General features: G+C 41.1%; 1 non-coding gene across 1 annotated transcript; it reads left to right on the top strand.

Moving 5' to 3' along the window:
• Positions 1-12,661: 12,661 nt before the first annotated feature.
• Positions 12,662-12,769, top strand: LOC112766381 (small nucleolar RNA R71). Its single transcript, XR_003184313.1, has one exon. It is a non-coding gene; the product is annotated as a small nucleolar RNA R71 (small nucleolar RNA).
• Positions 12,770-15,967: the final 3,198 nt, after the last annotated feature.

Genomic DNA, 15,967 nt, shown 5'->3' on the forward strand with positions numbered 1-15,967 from the left:
CTGAGCAAAAATCTGATTCAGAGACCAAAAAGGACTGCAGATGCTGTTGGATTCTGACCTCCCTGCACTCGAAGTGGATTTTATGGAGCTACAGAAGCCCAATTGGCGCGCTCTCAACGGCGTTGGAAAGTAGACATCCTGGGCTTTCCAGCAATATATGATAGTCCATACTTTGCCCAAGATTTGATGGCTCAAACCGGCGTTCAAAGTCACCTCAAGAAATCCCAGCGTTAAACGCTGGAACTGGCACCCAAATAGGAGTTAAACGCCCAAACTGGCACTAAAGCTGGAGTTTAACTCCAAGAGGAGTCTCTGCACGAAAATTGCTTCATTGCTCAGCCCAAGCACACACCAAGTGGGCCCGGAAGTGGATTTTTATGTCATTTACTCATTTCTGTACACCCTAGGCTACTAGTTTTCTATAAATAGGACCTTTTACTATTGTATTTTCATCTTTGGACATCTAGTTCTTAGATCATGATAGAGAAGACTTTGGTAGCTATCTTCATTTTTATGCTATCTTAGATCATTGGGAGGCTGGCCATTCGGCCATGCCTAGACCTTATGCTTATGTATTTTCAACGGTGGAGCTTCTACACACCATAGATTAAGGTGTGGAGCTCTGCTGTACCTCGAGTATTAATGCAATTACTATTGTTCTTCCATTCAATTCCGCTTGTTCTTTATCCAAGATATCACTTGTTCTTCAACTTGATGAATGTGATGATCCGTGACACTCATCATCATTCTCACCCATGAACAAGGTGACTGACAACCATTCTTGTTCTACAAGCGTTCAAGGCTCTAGTGAATATCTCTTGGATTCCTGATTGCACGATGCATGGTTGATCGCCTGACAACCGAGCGCTCGTCTGACAAACGAGCCAACCATTCCGTGAGATCAGAGTCTTCGTGGTATAGGCGAGAACTGATGGTGGCATTCAAGAGAATCCGGAAGGTCTAACCTTGTCTGTGGTATTCTGAGTAGGACTCAATGACTGAATGACTGTGACGTGCTTCAAACTCCTGAGGGCGGGGCGTTAGTGACAGACGCAAAAGAATCACTGGATTCTATTCCGGCCTGATTGAGAACCGATAGATGAATTCCGCTATGCTGTGACAGAGCATATGCTATCGCTTTCACTGAGAGGATGGGAGGTAGCCACTGACAACGGTGAAATCCTTGCTTAAGCTTGCCATGGAAAGGAGTAAGAAGGATTGGATGAAGACAGTAGGAAAGCAGAGAGACGGAAGGGAAGGCATCTTCATGCGCTTATCTGAAGTTCCTACCAATGAATTACATAAGTATCTCTATCTTTACCTTTGTGTTATTTTCGTTCATCACCATATACATTTGAGTTTGCCTGACTAAGATTTACAAGATGACCATAGCTTGCTTCAATACTAACAATCTCCGTGGGATCGACCCTTACTCGCGTAAGGTTTATTACTTGGACGACCCAGTGCACTTGCTGGTTAGTTGTGCGAAGTTGTGTAATGCCATGGTATTGAGCTACCACGTTTTTGGAGCCATTACCGGGGATTATGAGAGTTGTGAAAAAGTATTGTTCACAATTTCGCCCACCAAGTTTTTGGCGCCGTTGCCGGGGATTGTTCAAGTTTTGAGCAAGCTTTTGGTAACATCAGTGCCAAGATCCGGCAGCAACATCAAGTTTTTGGTGTTATTGCCCGGGATTGTTCAGGCTGGACAACTGACGGTTCATCTTGTTGCTTAGATTAGGTATTTATTTTTTTCGAAATTCTTGAAGATGAATTCTAGAGTTTCATGATGATTTGTTGAAATCTGGCTGGCTGAGAAGCCATGTCTAATTTCATTGGACCGAGGTTTCAACTTATCACCACAAGAGCTTGTTGATTTTTATCAATCTTGCTTTTGGAGCAATGATCTGCTAAGGCTTGGCTGGCCTCTGGCCATGTCTAGTGTTTTGGACCGAAGCTTTCTTTGAAAGCTTGGCTGGCTGTGAAGCCATGTCTAATTCCTGGACCGGAGTCTTAGACTAACATTGCACTGATTCCTGGAATTCTCATTAAGAATTTTGATATCTTTTTCCACTTAATTTTCGAAAAAAAAAATTTACAAAATTATAAAATCCAAAAATATTTCTTGTTTAAGTCTAGTGTCTCATCATAAGTTTGGTGTCAATTGCATGCATTCATGTGTCTAAGTGATCTTCAAGATGTTCTTGATGAATTACTTGCTCTGATCTTTGAAATTCTATTGACGTGATTGTTTTGTGTGTCTCATATGCATTTTCATTTTGTTAGTGTCAGTGGTATACAAACTGCTAAGTTTGGTGTCTTGCATGCATTGTTATTTGATTCTTGTTGCATTTTGGTTTGTCCTTATTATTAAAAATCCAAAAATATTTTTAATTTGTGTCTTTTCAAGTCAATAATACAGAGAATTGAAGATTCAGAACATACAGCAGAGGAATTGCACAGAAAAAGCTGGGCGTTCAAAACGCCCAGTGAAGAAGGACAGACTGGCGTTTAAACGCCAGCCAGGGTACCTGGTTGGGCGTTTAACGCCCAAAAGGGTAGCATTTTGGGCGTTAAACGCCAGAATGTGCACCATTCTGGGCGTTTAACGCCAGGATGGCTAGAAGGGAAGATTTGTTTTCAAATCAAATTTTCTCTAAGTTTCCAAAATCTTTTCAAAATCAAATCTTTTTCAAATCAATTTTCCAATCAAATCTTCTTCAAAACCAATTTCTTTCCATTTTTAAAGATACTTACTATCAATTAATGATTTGATTCAACATTTCAAGTATGTTACCTTTTCTGTTGAGAAAGGTTTAATGTTTGAATCATATCTTTTCTTGTTAGTCAAGTTTTTAATTTTCAATTCAAATCTTTTTAAAATGTTTTTCAAATCATATCTTCTCAATCACATTTTTTTTAAATCAATCATATCTTCTTAACCACATCTTTTTCAAAATAGTTTTCAATCAAATCTTTTTGATTTCTAATTTCAAAATCTTTTTCAAAAATCACTTGATTTCTTTTCCATTTTCATTTTCGAAAATTAAGTAATGTTTTTCAAAAATGTTTTCAAAATTTTTCACTTAATTTTCGAAAATGACTTCCCTCCTTCTCACATCCTTCTATTTATGAACTAACACTATCCTTTAATGCAAAATTCGAACTCCATTCTCTCTGATAAGTTCGAATTTTCCACTTCTGTCTTCTACTCTTCTTTTCCTCTGACACCTAAAGGAATCTCTATACTGTGACATAGAGGATTCCACATTTTCTTGTTCCCTTCTCTTTCTTATGAGCAGGAGCAAAGACAAAGGCATTCTTGTTGAGGCTGATCCTGAACCTGAAAGGACCCTGAAGAGAAAGCTAAGAGAAGCCAAAGCACAACTCTCTTTAGAACACCTGACCGAATTCTTCAAGGAAGAAGAACAAATGGCAGCCGAAAACAACAACAATGCCAACAATGCAAGGAAGGTGCTGGGTGACTTTACTGCACCTACTCCCGACTTCTATGGGAGAAGCATCTCTATCCCTGCCATTGGAGCAAACAACTTTGAGCTTAAGCCTCAATTAGTTTCTCTAATGCAACAGAATTGCAAGTTCCATGGACTTCCAATGGAAGATCCTCATCAGTTTTTAGCTGAGTTCTTGCAAATCTGTGACACAGTCAAGACTAATGGGGTTGACCCTGAGGTCTACAGACTGATGCTATTCCCTTTTGCTGTAAGAGACAGAGCTAGAACATGGTTGGATTCTCAACCTAAAGAAAGCCTGGACTCTTGGGAAAAGCTAGTCAATGCCTTCTTGGCAAAGTTCTTTCCACCTCAAAAATTGAGTAAGCTTAGACTGGAAGTCCAAACCTTCAGACAGAAGGAAGGAGAATCCCTCTATGAAGCTTGGGAAAGATACAAACAATTGATCAGAAAATGTCCCACTGACATGCTTTCTGAATGGAGCATCATAGGTATTTTCTATGATGGTCTCTCTGAACTGTCCAAGATGTCCTTGGATAGCTCTTCTGGAGGATCTCTCCATCTGAAGAAGACGCCTGCAGAGGCTCAGGAACTGATTGAAATGGTTGCAAATAACCAATTCATGTACACTTCTGAAAGAAATCCTGTGAACAATGGGACTAGTCAGAAGAAAGGAGTTCTTGAGATTGACACTCTGAATGCCATATTGGCTCAGAATAAGATATTGACTCAACAAGTCAATATGATTTCTCAAAGTCTGTCTGGAATGCAAAATGCACCAAGCAGTACTAAGGAAGCTTCATCTGAGGAAGAAGCTTATGATCCTGAGAACCCTTCAATAGAAGAGGTGAATTACATGGGAGAACCTTATGGAAACACCTACAATCCTTCATGGAGGAATCATCCAAATCTTTCATGGAAGGATCAACAGAGACCTCAACAAGGTTTTAATAACAATAATGGTGGAAGAAACAGGTTTAGCAATAGCAAGCCTTTTCCATCATCTTCTCAGCAACAGACAGAAAGTTCTAAGCAGAATACCTCTGACTTAGCAACCATGGTCTCTGATCTAATCAAAACCACTCAAAGTTTCATGACTGAAACTAGGTCCTCCATCAGAAATTTGGAAGGACAAGTGGGTCAGCTGAGCAAGAAAATTACTGAACTCCCTCCAAGTACTCCCCCAAGCAATACAGAAGAAAATCCAAAAGGAGAGTGCAAGGCCATCAACATGGCCGAATTCTGGGAGGAAGAAGAGGCAGTGAACGCCACTGAGGAAGACCTCACTGGACGTCCACTAGCCTCCAATGAGTTCCCCAATGAGGAACCATGGGACTCTGAGGCTCAATTTGAGACCATAGAGATTCCATTAGACTTACTTCTGCCATTCATGAGCTCTGATGAGTATTCTTCCTCTGAAGAGGATGAGTATGTCACTGAAGAGCAAGTTGCTAAATACCTTGGAGCAATCATGAAGTTAAATGACAAGTTATTTGGAAATGAGACTTGGGAGGATGAACTTCCTTTGCTCACCAAAGAACTGGATGACTTGTCTAGGCAGAAACTGCCTCAAAAGAGACAGGACCCTGGGAAGTTTTCTATACCTTGTACCATAGGCACCATGACCTTCAAGAAGGCCTTGTGTGACTTACGGTCAAGTGTAAACCTCATGCCCCTCTCTGTAATGGAGAAATTAGGGATCTTTGAGGTGCAAGCTGCAAAAATCTCACTAAAGATGGCAGACAACTCAAGAAAACAAGCCTATGGACTTGTAGAGGATGTTCTAGTTAAAGTTGAAGACCATTACATCCATACTGATTTCATAGTCCTAGAGACTGGGAAGAGCATGGATGAATCCATCATCCTTGGCAGACCCTTCCTAGCCACAGCAAAAGCTGTGATTGATGTTGATAGAGGAGAGTTGATCATTCAAGTGAATGAAGAATCCTTGGTGTTTAAGGCCCAAGGATATCCCTCTGTCATCATGGAGAGGAAGCATGAAGAGCTTCTCTCCAAACAGAGCCAAACAGAGCCCCCACAGTCAAACTCTAAGTTTGGTGTTGGGAGGCCACAGCCAAACTCTAAGTTTGGTGTTGAACCCCCACATTCAAACTCTAAGTTTGGTGTTGGGAGGTTCCAACACGGTTCTGAGCATTTCTGAGGCTCCATGAGAGTCCTCTGTCAAGCTAATGACATTAAAGAAAGCGCTTGTTGGGAGGCAACCCAATGTTTTATAATTAACTATTTTCTTTTGTTATTTTATCTTTTTTGTAGGTTGATGATCATAAGAGGTCACAAAAACAATAGAAAAAGCAAAAACAGAATGAAAAACAGGAAGAAAAACAGCACATCCTGGAGGAAGATGCTGCTGGCGTTCAAACGCCAGTAAGCCTAGTAGTTGGGCGTTTAACGCCCAGTCTGGCACCATTCTGGGCGTTTAACGCCAGAAAGGGGCACCAGACTGGCGTTAAACGCCAGGAAAGGGCAAGAACCTGGCGTTAAACGCCAGGAATGGGCACCAGCCCGGCGTTTAACGCCAGAAATGGCTCAAAACGTGGATTTTGATGCCATTTGGTGCAAGGATGCCTTTTCCTTGACACCACAGGATCTGTGGACCCCACAGGACCCTACCATCACTCTCTCTCTTCTTCCCCCATTCACCAATCACCTCAACACCTCTTCCCCAAAAACCCTTCACCTATCAAATCCCATCTTTCTCTTCACCACTCACATCCATCCTTCATAAATCCCCACCAACCTCACCCTTCAAATTCAAACCAATTTCCCTCCTAAACCCACCCATAATGGCCAAACCATTACCCCCCTCTCTCCTATATATACCCTTCTTCAACCCTTCATTTTCACACAACCTAAACACCACTTCTCCCTTTTGGCCGAACACAAAGCCCTTTCCATCTCCTCCATTTCTTCTTCTTCTACTCTCTTCTTTCTTCTTTTGCTCGAGGACGAGCAAACATTTTAAGTTTGGTGTGGTAAAAGCATTGCTTTTTGTTTTTCCATAACCATTTATGGCATCCAAGGCCGGAGAAACCTCTAGAAAGAGGAAAGGGAAGGAAAAAGCTTCCACCTCCGAGTCATGGGAGATGGATAGATTCATCTCAAGGGTGCATCAAGACCACTTCTATGAAGTTGTGGCCTTGAAGAAGGTGATCCCCGAGGTCCCCTTTTCACTCAAAAAGGGTGAATATCCGGAGATCCGACATGAGATCCGAAGAAGAGGTTGGGAAGTTCTTACCAACCCCATTCAACAAGTCGGAATCTTGATGGTTCAAGAGTTCTATGCCAATGCATGGATCACCAAGAACCATGACCAAAGTGTGAACCCGAATCCAAAGAATTATCTTACTATGGTTCGGGGGAAATACTTGGATTTTAGTCCGGAGAGTGTGAGGGTGGCGTTCAACTTGCCTATGATGCAAGGAGATGAACATCCTTACACAAGAAGGGTCAACTTTGATCAAAGGTTGGACCAAGTCCTCACAGTCATATGTGAAGAGGGCGCACAATGGAAGCAAGATTCAAGGGGAAAACCGGTTCAATTGAGAAGGCATGACCTCAAGCCCGTGGCTAGAGGATGGTTAGAGTTCATACAACGCTCAATCATTCCCACTAGCAACCGGTCCGAAGTTACCATAGACCGGGCTATCATGATCCATAGCATCATGATTGGAGAAGAAATAGAGGTTCATGAGGTTATAGCCCAAGAACTCTATAAGGTGGCGGACAAGTCCTCTACCTTGGCAAGGGTAGCCTTTCCTCATCTCATTTGTCACCTCTGTTATTCAGTTGGAGTTGACATAGAGGGAGACACCCCCATTGAGGAGGACAAGCCCATCACTAAGAAGAGGATGGAGCACACAAGAGATCCCACTCATCATGAAATCCCTGAGATTCCTCAAGGGATGCACTTTCCTCCACAAGACTATTGGGAGCAATTAAACACCTCCCTCGGAGAATTGAGTTCCAACATGGGACAACTAAGGGTGGAGCACCAAGAACACTCCATCATCCTTCATGAGATTAGAGAAGATCAAAGAATCATGAGGGAGGAGCAACAAAGACAAGGAAGAGACATTGAGGAGCTCAAGCACTCCATAGGATCTTCAAGAGCAAGAAAGAGTCGCCATCACTAAGGTGGACCCGTTCCTTGATTTCCTTGTTATTTGTTCTTCTGTTTTTCGAATTTTATGCTTATGTTTATCCATGTTTGTGTCTTGTGATCATTAGTGTCTTAGTGTCTATGCCTTAAAGTTATGAATGTCCTATGAAGCCATCACCTTTCTTAAATAAAAATGTGCTTAATTGAAAAAGGAAAGAATTGCATGAATTTTGAATTTTATAACAGTTAATTATTTTGATGTGGTGGCAATATTTTTGTTCTCTGAATGTATGCTTAAACAGAGCATATGTATCTTGAATTTGTGGTTCATGAATGTTGGCTCTTGAAAGAATGATGAAAAAGGAGACATGTTACTGAGGATCTGAAAAATCATTAAAATGATTCTTGAAGCAAGAAAAAAAGCATTTCTATTCAAAAAAAAAAATATTTCGAAAAAAAAAAGAGAGAGAAAGAAAAGAAAACGAAAAAAAAATAGAGAAATAAGAGTTGTGATCCAAGGCAAATAAGAGTGTGCTTAAGAACCCTGGACACCTCTAATTGGGGACTTTAGCAAAGCTGAGTCACAATCTGAAAAGGTTCACCCAATTATGTGTCTGTGGCATGTATGTATCCGGTGGTAATACTGGAAGACAGAGTGCTTTGGGCCACAGCCAAGACTCAATAAGTAGCTTTGTTCAAGAATCATCATACTTTACTAGGAGAATCATTAACACTATCTGGATTCTAAGTTCCTAAAGAAGCCAACCATTCTGAATTTCAAAGGATAGAGTGAGATGCCAAACCTATTCAGAGGCAAAAAGCTTAAAGCCCCGCTCATCTAATTAGTACTGATCTTCACAGATGTTTTTAAGATTCATTGCATATTCACTTCTTTTTATCTTATTTGATTTTCAGTTGCTTGAGGACAAGCAACAATTTAAGTTTGGTGTTGTGATGAGCGGATAATTTGTATACTTTTTGGCATTGTTTTTAGTATGTTTTTGGTATGATCTAGTTAGATTTTAGTATATTTTTATTAGGTTTTAGTTAAAATTCACTTTTCTGGACTTTACTATGAGTTTGTGTGTTTTTCTGTGATTTCAGGTATTTTCTGGCTGAAATTGAGGGACCTGAGCAAAAATCTGATTCAGAGACCAAAAAGGACTGCAGATGCTGTTGGATTCTGACCTCCCTGCACTCGAAGTGGATTTTCTGGAGCTACAGAAGCCCAATTGGTGCGCTCTCAACGGCGTTGGAAAGTAGACATCCTGGGCTTTCCAGCAATATATGATAGTCCATACTTTGCCCAAGATTTGATGGCCCAAACCGGCGTTCAAAGTCACCTCAAGAAATCCCAGCGTTAAACGCTGGAACTGGCACCCAAATGGGAGTTAAACGCCCAAACTGGCACTAAAGCTGGCGTTTAACTCCAAGAGGAGTCTCTGCACGAAAATTGCTTCATTGCTCAGCCCAAGCACACACCAAGTGGGCCCGGAAGTGGATTTTTATGTCATTTACTCATTTCTGTACACCCTAGGCTACTAGTTTTCTATAAATAGGACCTTTTACTATTGTATTTTCATCTTTGGACATCTAGTTCTTAGATCATGATAGAGAAGACTTTGGTAGCTATCTTCATTTTTATGCTATCTTAGATCATTGGGAGGCTGGCCATTCGGCCATGCCTAGACCTTATGCTTATGTATTTTCAACGGTGGAGCTTCTACACACCATAGATTAAGGTGTGGAGCTCTGCTGTACCTCGAGTATTAATGCAATTACTATTGTTCTTCCATTCAATTCCGCTTGTTCTTTATCCAAGATATCACTTGTTCTTCAACTTGATGAATGTGATGATCCGTGACACTCATCATCATTCTCACCCATGAACAAGGTGACTGACAACCATTCTTGTTCTACAAGCGTTCAAGGCTCTAGTGAATATCTCTTGGATTCCTGATTGCACGATGCATGGTTGATCGCCTGACAACCGAGCGCTCGTCTGACAAACGAGCCAACCATTCCGTGAGATCAGAGTCTTCGTGGTATAGGCGAGAACTGATGGCGGCATTCAAGAGAATCCGGAAGGTCTAACCTTGTATGTGGTATTCTGAGTAGGACTCAATGACTGAATGACTGTGACGTGCTTCAAACTCCTGAGGGCGGGGCGTTAGTGACAGACGCAAAAGAATCACTGGATTCTATTCCGGCCTGATTGAGAACCGACAGATGAATTCCGCTATGCTGTGACAGAGCATATGCTATCGCTTTCACTGAGAGGATGGGAGGTAGCCACTGACAACGGTGAAACCCTTGCTTAAGCTTGCCATGGAAAGGAGTAAGAAGGATTGGATGAAGACAGTAGGAAAGCAGAGAGACGGAAGGGAAGGCATCTTCATGCGCTTATCTGAAGTTCCTACCAATGAATTACATAAGTATCTCTATCTTTACCTTTGTGTTATTTTCGTTCATCACCATATACATTTGAGTTTGCCTGACTAAGATTTACAAGATGACCATAGCTTGCTTCAATACTAACAATCTCCGTGGGATCGACCCTTACTCGCGTAAGGTTTATTACTTGGACGACCCAGTGCACTTGCTGGTTAGTTGTGCGAAGTTGTGTAATGCCATGGTATTGAGCTACCACGTTTTTGGAGCCATTACCGGGGATTATGAGAGTTGTGAAAAAGTATTGTTCACAATTTCGCCCACCATAGGGTTCGGTCAATTGAGGGTGGGTTTGGGTGGGAAAGTGGTTTGAATTTGAATGGTGAGGCAGGTGGGGTTTTATGAAGGATGGAGGTGAGTGGTGAAGAGAAAGATGGATTTGATAGGTGAAGGGTTTTTGGGGAAGAAGTGGTGAGGTGATTGGTGAATGGGTGAAGAAGAGAGAGAGTGGTAGGGTAGGTGGGGATCCTGTGGGGTCCACAGATCCTGAGGTGTCAAGGAAAAGTCAACCCTGCACCCAATGGCAAGCAAAATTGCGTTTTTAGCCAATTCTGGCGTTAAACGCTGGGCTGGTGCCCATTTCTGGCATTTAACGCCAGCTTCTTGCTCTTTTCTGGCGTTTAACGCCAGTCTGGTGCCCCTTTCTGGCGTTAAACGCCCAGAATGGTGCCAGACTGGGCGTTAAATGCCCATCTGCTAACCTTACTGGCGTTTAAACGCCAGTAGGTGCGTCCTCCAGGGTGTGCTGTTTTTCTTTCTGTTTTTCATTCTGTTTTTGCTCTTTTCATTGATTTTGTGATTTCTCATGATCATCAACCTACAAAAACATAAAATAACAAAAGAAAATAGTTAATTATAAAACATTGGGTTGCCTCCCAACAAGCGCTTCTTTAATGTCATTAGCTTGACAGAGGACTCTCATGGAGCCTCAGAAATGCTCAGAGCTATGTTGGAACCTCCCAACACCAAACTTAGAGTTTGAATGTGGGGGTTCAACACCAAACTTAGAGTTTGGTTGTGGCCTCCCAACACCAAACTTAGAGTTTGACTGTGGGGGCTCTGTTTGGCTCTGTTTTGAGAGAAGCTCTTCATGCTTCCTCTCCATGGTGACAGAGGGATATCCTTGAGCCTTAAACACAAAGGATTCTTCATTCATTTGAATGATCAATTCTCCTCTATCAACATCAATCACAGCTTTTGCTGTGGCTAGGAAGGGTCTGCCAAGGATGATGGATTCATCCATGCACTTCCCAGTCTCTAGGACTATAAAATCAGTAGGGATGTAATGGTCTACAACTTTTACCAGAAAATCCTCTACAAGTCCATAGGCTTGTTTTCTTGAATTGTCTGCCATCTCTAGTGAGATTTTTGCAGCTTGCACCTCAAAGATCCCTAGCTTCTCCATTACAGAGAGAGGCATGAGGTTTACACTTGACCCTAAGTCACACAAGGCCTTCTTGAAGGTCATGGTGCCTATGGTACAAGGTATTGAAAACTTCCCAGGATCCTATCTCTTTTGAGGCAGTTTCTGCCTAGACAAGTCATCCATTTCTTTGGTGAGCAAAGGGGATTCATCCTCCCAAGTCTCATTTCCAAATAACTTGTCATTTAACTTCATGATTGCTTTAAGGAATTTAGCAACTTGCTCTTCAGTGACATACTCATCCTCGTCAGAGGAAGAATACTCATCAGAGCTCATGAATGGCAGAAGTAAGTCCAATGGAATCTCTATGGTCTCATTTTGAGCCTCAGATTCCCATGGTTCCTCTTTGGGGAACTCGTTGGAAGCCAGTGGACGTCCATTGAGGTCTTCCTCAGTGGCGTTCACTGCCTCTCCTCCCTCCCAAAATTTGGCCATATTGATGGCTTTGCACTCTCCTTTTGGATTTTCTTCTGTATTGCTTGGAAGAGTACTAGGAGGGAGTTCAGTAATTTTCTTGCTCAGCTGACCCACTTGTGCCTCCAAATTTCTAATGGAGGACCTTGTTTCAGTCATGAAACTTTGAGTGGTTTTGATTAGATCAGAGACCATGGTTGCTAAGTCAGAGTTATTCTGCTTAGAACTCTCTGTCTGTTGCTGAGAAGATGATGGAAAAGGTTCGCTATTGCTAAACCTGTTTCTTCCACCATTATTATTGTTGAAACCTTGTTGAGGTCTCTGTTGATCCTTCCATGAAAAATTTGGATGATTTCTCCATGAAGGATTATAGGTGTTTCCATAGGATTCTCCCATGTAATTCACCTCTTCCATTGAAGGGTTCTCAGGATCATAAGCTTCTTCCTCAGATGAAGCTTCCTTAGTACTGCTCGGTGCATTTTACATTCCAGACAGACTTTGAGAAATCATATTGACTTGTTGAGTCAATATTTTGTTCTGAGCCAATATGGCATTCAGAGTGTCAATCTCAAGAACTCCTTTCTTTTGACTAGTCCCATTGTTCACAGGATTCCTTTCAGAAGTGTACATGAATTGGTTATTTGCAACCATTTCAATCAGCTCTTGAGCTTCTGTAGGCATCTTCTTCAGATGAAGAGAGCCTCCAGCAGAGCTATCCAAAGACATTTTGGATAGTTCAGAGAGACCATCATAGAAAATACCTATGATGCTCCATTCAGAAAGCATATCAGAGGGACACTTTCTGATTAATTGTTTGTATCTTTCCCAAGCTTCATAGAGGGATTCTCCTTCCTTCTGTCTAAAGGTTTGGACCTCCACTCTAAGCTTACTCAATTTTTGAGGTGGAAAGAACTTTGCCAAGAAGGCATGACTAGCTTTTCCCAAGAGTCCAGGCTTTCTTTAGGTTGAGAGGCCAACCATGTTCTAGCTCTGTCTCTTACAGCAAAAGGGAATAGCATAAGTCTGTAGACCTCAGGGTCAACCCCATTAGTCTTGACAGTGTCACAGATTTGCAAGAACTCAGCTAAGAACTGATGAGGATCTTCCAATGGAAGTCCATGGAACTTGCAATTCTGTTGCATTAGAGAAACTAATTGAGGCTTAAGCTCAAAGTTGTTTGCTCCAATGGCAGGGATAGAGATGCTTCTCCCATAGAAGTCGGGAGTAGGTGCAGTAAAGTCACCCAGCACCTTCCTTGCATTGTTGGCATTGTTGTTGTTTTCGGCTGCCATGTGTTCTTCATCTTTGAAGAATTCGGTTAGGTCCTCTACAGAGAATTGTGCCTTAGCTTCTCTTAGCTTTCTCTTTAAGGTCCTTTCAGGTTCAGGATCAGCCTCAACAAGAATGCCTTTGTCTCTGCTCCTGCTCATATGAAAGAGAAGAGAACAAGAAAATATGGAATCCTCTATGTCACAGTATAGAGATTCCTTGAGGTGTCAGAGGAAAAGAAAATGGAAGGCAGAAGTAGAAAATTCGAACTTATCAAGAAAGATGGAGTTTGAATTTTGCATTAAGGAATAGTGTTAGTCCAAAAATAGAAGGATGTGAGAAGAAGGGAAGCAATTTTCGAAAATTAAGTAAGAAATTTTGAAAACATTTTGAAAAACACTAATCAATTTTCGAAAACCAAGAGTGGAAAGAGATCAAGTGATTTTTTTTTGAAAAAGATTTTGAAATTAGAAATTAAAAAGATTTGATTGAAAACTATTTTGAAAAAGATGTGGTTAAGAAGATATGATTGGTTTTAAGAAGATGTGATTGAGAAGATATGATTTGAAAGACATCTTAAAAGATTTGATTTTGAAAATTAATGACTTGGCTATCAAGAAAAGATATGATTCAAACATTAAACCTTTCTCAACAGAAAAGGCAACATACTTGAAATGTTGAGTCAAATCATTAATTGATAGCAAGTATTTTTTGAAAATAGAAAGGAATTGATTTTGAAAAATATTTGATTGAAAAGATTTGATTTGAAAAAGATTTAATTTTGAAAAGATTTGAAAACTTGAAAAAAAATTTGATTTGAAAACAGAATCTTCCCCCTTGTGCCATCCTGGCGTTAAACGCCCAGAATGGTGCACATTCTGGCGTTTAACGCCCAAAACTATACCCTTTGGGCATTAAACGCCCAACCAGGTACCCTGGCTGGCGTTTAAACGCCAGTCTGTCCTTCTTCACTGGGCGTTTTGAACGCCCAGCTTTTTCTGTGTAATTCCTCTGCTGTATGTTCTGAATCTTCAATTCTCTGTATTATTGACTTGAGAAGACACAAATTAAAAATATTTTTGGATTTTTAATAATAAGAAAAAATCAAAATGCAACAAGAATCAAATAACAATGCATGTAAGACACCAAACTTAACAGTTTGTATACTACTGACACTAATGAGAATGCATATGAGACACATAAACACTCAAGTCAAGAGAATTTAAGGATCAGAGTAAGAAAATCATCAAGAACAACTTGAAGATCCTTAAGACACATGAATGAATGCATGCATTTGACACCAAACTTAAAATGAAACACTAGACTCAAACAAGAAATATTTTTGGATTTTATGATTTTGTAATTTTTGTGTGATTTTCAAAAATTAAGTGGAAAAAGGTATCAAAATTCTTAATGAGAATTCCAGGAATCATGCAATGTTTAGTCTAAGACTCCGGTCCAGGAATTAGACATGGCTTCACAGCCAGCCAAGCTTTCAAAGAAATCTTCGGTCCAAAACACTAGACATGGCCAAAGGCCAGCCAAGCCTTAGCAGATCACTGCTCCAACAGCAAGATTGATAGAAATCAACAAGCTCTTGTGATGATAAGCTGAAACCTCGGTCCAATGAAATTAGACATGGCTTCACAGCCAGCCAGATTTCAACAAATCATCGTGAAACTCTAGAATTCATCTCAAGAATTATGAAAAAAAATACCTAATCTAAGCAACAAGATGAACAGTCAGTTGTCCAAACTCAACAATCCCCGGCAACGGCGCCAAAAACTTGGTGCACGAAATTGTGATCAATACTTTTCACAACACAAATAATCCCCGGTAATGAATCCAAAAACTTGGTGTCAATACCATGGCATAAACACAACTTCGCACAACTAACCAGCAAGTGTACTGGGTCATCCAAGTAATAAACCTTACGCGAGTAAGGGTCGATCCCACAGAGATGTTGGTATGAAGCAAGCTATGGTCACCTTGTAAATCTTAGTCAGGCAAACTCAAATGGGTATGGTAATAAACGCATAAAACATAAAGATAAAGATAGAGATACTTATGTAATTCATTGGTAGGAACTTCATATAAGCGTATGAAGATGCCTTCCCTTCCGTCTCTCTGCTTTCCTACTGTCTTCATCCAATCCTTCTTACTCCTTTCCATGGCAAGCTTAAGCAAGGGTTTCACCGTTGTCAGTGGCTACCTCCCATCCTCTTAGTGGAAATGTTCAACGCACCCTGTCATGGCACGGCTATCCATCTGTCGGTTCTCGATCAGGCCGGAATAGAATCCAGTGATTCTTTTGCGTCTGTCACTAACGCCCCGCCTTCAGGAGTTTGAAGCACGTCACAGTCATTCAGTCATTGAATCCTACTCAGAATACCACAGACAAGGTTAGACCTTCCAGATTCTCTTGAATGCCGCCATCAGTTCTAGCCTATACCACGAAGACTCTGATCTCACGGAATGGCTGGCTCGTTTGTCAGGCGAGCACTCGGTTGTCAGGCGATCAACCAAGCATCGTGTATCAGGAATCCAAGAGATATTCACCCAATCTAAATAGAACGGGAGGTGGTTGTCAGGCACACGTTCATAGGTGAGAATGATGATGAGTGTCACGGATTATCACATTCATCAAGTTGAAGAACAAGTGATATCTTAGAACAAGAACAAGGAATTGAATAGAAGAACAATAGTAATTGCATTAATACTCGAGGTACAGCAGAGCTCCACACCTTAATCTATGGTGTGTAGAAACTCCACCGTTGAAAATACATAAGAACAATAGTGATCATTGGCTTCGTCCCA

Source organism: Arachis hypogaea, chromosome 2, assembly GCF_003086295.3.
Source record: "Arachis hypogaea cultivar Tifrunner chromosome 2, arahy.Tifrunner.gnm2.J5K5, whole genome shotgun sequence".
Taxonomy (NCBI): Eukaryota; Viridiplantae; Streptophyta; class Magnoliopsida; order Fabales; family Fabaceae; genus Arachis; species Arachis hypogaea.